Source organism: Penaeus monodon, chromosome 7, assembly GCF_015228065.2.
Source record: "Penaeus monodon isolate SGIC_2016 chromosome 7, NSTDA_Pmon_1, whole genome shotgun sequence".
NCBI classification, from domain to species: Eukaryota; Metazoa; Arthropoda; class Malacostraca; order Decapoda; family Penaeidae; genus Penaeus; species Penaeus monodon.
Genome location: NC_051392.1, coordinates 53,175,748 through 53,181,597, shown reverse-complemented (window position 1 = coordinate 53,181,597; position 5,850 = coordinate 53,175,748). Strand labels below are relative to the sequence as shown.

Genomic DNA, 5,850 nt, shown 5'->3' with positions numbered 1-5,850 from the left:
ATACATACCTGGCACAGGTGATGCCGTGATCACGAAGGCGCTTCTCCTAGGGCGAAGCTCACCATTGCACTCAGTTGGCGCCGACCCCAGCGAATAACCCAAATGTGATTAAATCGAGTGCGCAATTTTGGTAGCGGGGGCCTGCGTTCCCTATAACATTTCGTTAAAAAAATAAGAATGGTTCTAAATCCACCTGTCCACCAAGGCAGTTTTTTTTTTAATATTTTACCTGCATATATTTCATTAGGTTAGTTTGTCAAACCAGCACAGTTTACAACACCAATATATCATTCCGAACCACAAATTTTACAGATCACTCCTTTGAGGATACTGATGTACTCTGTTCATACAGTAGTAAGGTAGTTTTTATAATGGGATCTAAAAGTATCTTTATTATTTTTCCAAACTATATAAAAAGGTTATTGGTTATAGGTACTTTGAAGGGTAATCCTTTTCATTACCATTTCTCGACAAATTAGATCAGCATAGTATAAAGCATATATATATATATATATATATATATATATATATATATATATATATATATATATATATATATAATAATGTAGTTCAGTAAATCGGCATATAAATGAGAAATAATGAATAGTTGATGTAAATGGAAATAAGATGTGTATGCGAGATATATTATTGCAACTATACTGATTTTTTCTGCGCTAAAGCGCATATTTGCTTCATTTTCTTCATTATTAAGTTTTCTAGGGTATATCCATTCTATCTTATCCTAATGCACTTTTTGTCGGTAAATGAACTTTTGTCGCCTTTTTATGATTTTGAGAGGCATATTTATACAGTTTACTATAGTTTGATATTAAATTTAAAATATAGCATTACGGTTAATTTAAGACGAAATTGTTTGTCCTGGAATGATCTAAATTCAAGAAAGAGAGAAATGGTTGATTCCTCATAATAAAGTATTTAAAAAGTATGCATTTCAATTGTATGCTTATAACATTTGAACCCATCGAAGTGGACTAAAGAAAAATCGAGTAGGACTCATTGAGTTGTTACTTTCCACAGTAATCTTTAGTAAATGGCGAAAGATTTATGCGTTTTTTTGTTGTTTTTTTTTGTAAACATCATTTAATAATATGATTATTAATAACACATTCATTATCACTTTACTATGATTTCAATTGATTTTCATATACACATATAAGAAGAGCTGCTAAAAGAGGTAAATAGATACATAACATATCTAGCTCATATGATAAAATGCCAACAGCATCTGGTGTTCCCAGGCGGTCACCCATCAAAGTACTGACCAGACCTAACGTTGCTTAACTTCGTTGATCTGACGAGAAGCGGTGCTTTCAACGTGGTATGATCGTTGGCAGAGGATGAAAAAAACATTAACCAGATTCTGTCAGTGTTAACAATTTTTCATACATCATTTAACTAGAATGTAACTTGTTTTGCAATAAACTTCATTACTATTGCATTATAGCTGGGTCGAGTGTGTGAAATAATACACACATACTACTCGCCCCTATAAACTGAATTCTAGACGACCAGTTCACCAATAAATGTACATTGTATGAAACGGGGATATAGTCAACACATACAAAGATTTTTTAAAAATCAATAAAGATACTCAGCAGATTCATATAATTATCACTATCGCTTTAACTTGGCGTATGGTTACTGTTGCTATGTCATGACAATGATAATGATGATGCTACTATAATATATATAGTAGCATATTTACCATATATATTTAGAATTATACGTAGATTGTATATTAATACATGCACGGATATAAGTGTATATGTAATATGTATTTTCTTACTAGTATATGTAGCTATTATATACACCAACAGGCATATAGATACAATTACCAGTTGTTTATCTCGAACCTTAGATTTAGTTTAATTAATAGTTGCTATTTCGAACCTCAAGTTGGAGAAGTATCTCGACCGTTAATATTGGAAAGCTATATATTGATATCAAGATAAAGACGGGAGGTTGACTATAATATACGCAAATACACACGCACACGCACACGCACACATACACACGCACACGCACACATACACACGCACATACACACACACACACATACACGCACACATACACACACGTGTACAAATACGTAAATATATATACACATGTATATATTCATATATGTATATATATCCATATATGTGTATATGTATATAATATATATATATATATATATATATATATATATATATTTGTGTGTGTGTGTGTGTGTGTGTGTGTGTGTGTGTGTGTGTGTGTGTGTTGTGTGTATGTATGTATGTATGTATATATGAGAGAGATAGTATAATACATCTAGCTGGGAAGTGAGGACGTATATGGAACTTTCAGTAGGGAAGCGAAGATATACATGTATGTAAATGTATACAAGCAGACTTCCATTTTTTTCTCTCTCTTTTTTTCTCTCACACTCCATAATTAATTCCTCTTAAATTACATTCTACAATCTCAACTGATTCCACTTTCGCAAAAATCACAAGAAAATACGAACATACAAACACACGAACCCATGAGTGACACTTCCCTCACTCACCTCCCCTCCCGTTTCACCCCCCCCCCATTTTGTCTAACCTTTCCCGCACTCAAATTAAATAAGTTCTTGTTGCCTGATTACGTTATTACTCTAGAGTGAACACTGTGCTCACATCATCGCTTACTGACACTGAACATTGTACCTCCCACACACACCGCGATATGAATTTCCCGCCGTCTCAGTACAAATACATAGAGACTAACAGAACTCACTGATTTCAGCATCTTTGACATTGATGGATTGGTCAAGGATATTTGTTATTGTTCTCGCAGTAACCCCCTCAGACATCGCATTTCTTTGTATCTTTTCGCAATGAGGGATGAAAAACTAATTCCCGTCTGCAATGTCTCAGTTTTAAACTTTTAAAATTAAACTACTTTCCCCCACACTACCGGCATAGAACTTGCGAAATCTCATCCCAAAAAAATTTGCTTTCTTTCCCGTGCTAACCCTTATTAATAAGATGATAGTATTTATCTAAAAATAAATCGCCCTCAGTAAAATTTGGGGTTGGGCATTTTGGGGTTATCATTTAAAACCAAAACTCTGGTTTTTTTCTTCAAAACTAAAAATCTTGGGGCTATTACAAAAGATTTCCTTTGGTGGGGAATAATTCGTCGATAATAATAAAATAAAATAATTATTATTATTTTAAATTTTTTTTTTTTTATTTTTAAATTTTTATTTATTTTTTTATTATTATTTATTATTATTTTTAAATTTATTATTTTTAAATTTTTATTATTATAATATTTAGGTTAGTAATCAAAATTAGTTTACTGAAAATAAAAAAGAATAATAATTATGCAATAAAAAACACCATCATCACCCAGGGAAATTTAAAATAGTTTCTCTCTTTTCCCCTTCCCCTCCCCCCCTTCCCCCCGGCCCCCTCTCTCCCCCCGTCCCCTTTTCCCCTCCCCTCCCCCTCTCCCCCCAAAAAATTTCTGTCTATTTTTTCTCGTCTTTTTGTCTTTCTCTTACTGCCCTTATGTCAGCACCCCTTTCTTTTTTCTTATACACTCTGGTCATTTCCAAAAACATTAAAAAATGGTGTAAAAAACTTTTGATCTCATTTTATTTCCATTTTCCCATATTACAAAAATAATTAAAGAAAATTCTGTTATATTTTCTCTCTATGCACAGGGGGAGTTTACTTTTGGTTAAATTACCCAAGTTTTGCTTTGGGGGCAAACAGCGTACTTACTTTAAAATTGTTTTTTTTGAGACTGGAGAAAAGATGGGAAGAAAAACAATGTTTGCTAAAAAATATAAACTTTTTCCTCGAACACAAATATATGAGGCTGGGAAATTTAACGCAAAAAAAATTTTTTCCCCTAAAAAAAGTAAACTTTTTCTTGAAACCAACAAGCGCAAATCTTTTTTTCTACCCTTTAGGGATGCCGGGTTTTAATCCCCCCGGGCGGGGGTTTGGGGGGTTTGTGTCTTTTTTTCCCGTTGGGAAATACATTATATTATTTTTTTTTTTTTTTAATCACTTTAGACCCTTTGGCAGCAGCATGGGGGGGGGGGTTTTCTGACCCCCACTTGCATTTAACGGGTTAACCCGCTGTTTTTTGGCGGTTCACGAGTGTTTTTGCACGGAATAACGTCCCCCTCTCGAGGTCAGAGGGCCTTTGGTTTGCACTATGCAGAAAGGCACTGCGGGCCACTCGATTAAGAAATTCGCTAAGCTTGGGTTTTGGATGGCCGACTGGGGACTGTTTTGTTTTTATTTGATAATAAAAAAAATGAAAAAAATTATTATCAAAATTTTAATTAATTTAATTTTTTTTTTTTATTTATTATTTTTTTTTTTTATTTTTTTTTTATTTTTTATTTTTTTTTTTTATTTTTTTTTTATTTATTTATTTTTTTTTTTTTGTTTTTTAATTTTTGTTTTTTTTTTTTTTATTTATTATTATCTTTTATTATTTTTATTATTTTCTTTATTTTTAATTATTAATTTTTATAAACTTTATCATCATTACATTATTATCATTATTATCTTTTTTTTTTATTATTATTAACCGTTTTGTGTTTCGATTTGATAATAAAAAGGATAATAATAATAATAATTATTATTATTATTATTAGTATCATATTATTATCATTATCATTATTGTTGTTGCAGTTATGTGTTTTATTATTGTTATTATTATTATTATTATTATATTATATTGTATTATATTATATTACATTATATCATTATTATCATTATTATTATTGTTATTATTATTATTATTATTATTATTAACTATTATTAATAATTATTATTACTATTAACTATTATTATTACTATTATTATTATTATTATTATTATTATTATATCATTATTATTAGTATCATTATTATTATGATCATCATAGTAATAATAAATTATTAATCTTACTATAATGATGATGATGATGATAATAATAATAATAACAACAATAATATAATACCCCGATTGCACTTGCGCATTCAAAACAAACATTGGCGCCATGTTTTGTCTTAGTTGCCGTTGATGGGGAATAACAGTGGATTCCTTCAAAGTTGGGAACGAATTTACAAGTTTTGCTGACACGGGGACCCCTGAAAACAAACAAATTTGCCGAAGAATGACAAGATATGGAGATTTTCAATAGCCAATGAAAGGCCATATTTTAGACTTTCCTGGGGGATCATGCCCTGGAGTTCAATGTACTATCACTCTCTATCTATTTATGCTATTTATTTTCCACACGGGGACCTCTCAAAACAAACAAATTTGCCGTATATTGACAAGCTGGAGATTTTCAATTAAATGGTAAACAAAAATTGCATCCTGCAATATTGTCGGGAAAATAGCTCTACATAATAGGTGTCCGACAGAAAATGCCCGAAAAATATCCCAACAGACACGAGATACGACAACGAAACTCGAAACACAATTATCGCATGAGCTCAAGCGCGAGAGTGTGTTCTTGTGTGAAAGTGCTTTCTTGCAATTCGGTCAAACTCTTTTTTCACGGCAGCAAAACTTGCAAATTCGTTCCCAACTTTAAAACAGTCCATTGTTATCCACCATCAACGGCAAGTAAGACAAAAAGAGTGTGTTCGTGCGCAAAGCATGCATGCCGGACGAATAGCCTTAATGTGATGAGATCCGGTGCCGGAACAAGAACAATAACCACAGCGTATATTTTATTGTTTTCTATATTTTTTCAAATATGCTTTGTGGCAAGAATAAAACTTTCTTAAGAGTTAATATTATATTTAGATTTTTGAACACACGCACACACACACACACACACACACACACACACAACCCCAAAAAA

General features: G+C 31.6%; 1 non-coding gene and 2 pseudogenes across 1 annotated transcript; 1 reads left to right on the top strand and 2 right to left on the bottom strand.

The window, feature by feature from the left end:
* LOC119575723 lies at positions 1 to 153 on the top strand (annotated as a pseudogene).
* An 822-nt stretch (positions 154 to 975) lies between these two features.
* On the bottom strand, positions 976 to 1,108 carry LOC119575729 (annotated as a pseudogene).
* A 126-nt stretch (positions 1,109 to 1,234) lies between these two features.
* LOC119575721 lies at positions 1,235 to 1,353 on the bottom strand. Its single transcript, XR_005228989.1, has one exon. It is a non-coding gene; the product is annotated as a 5S ribosomal RNA (ribosomal RNA).
* Positions 1,354 to 5,850: the final 4,497 nt, after the last annotated feature.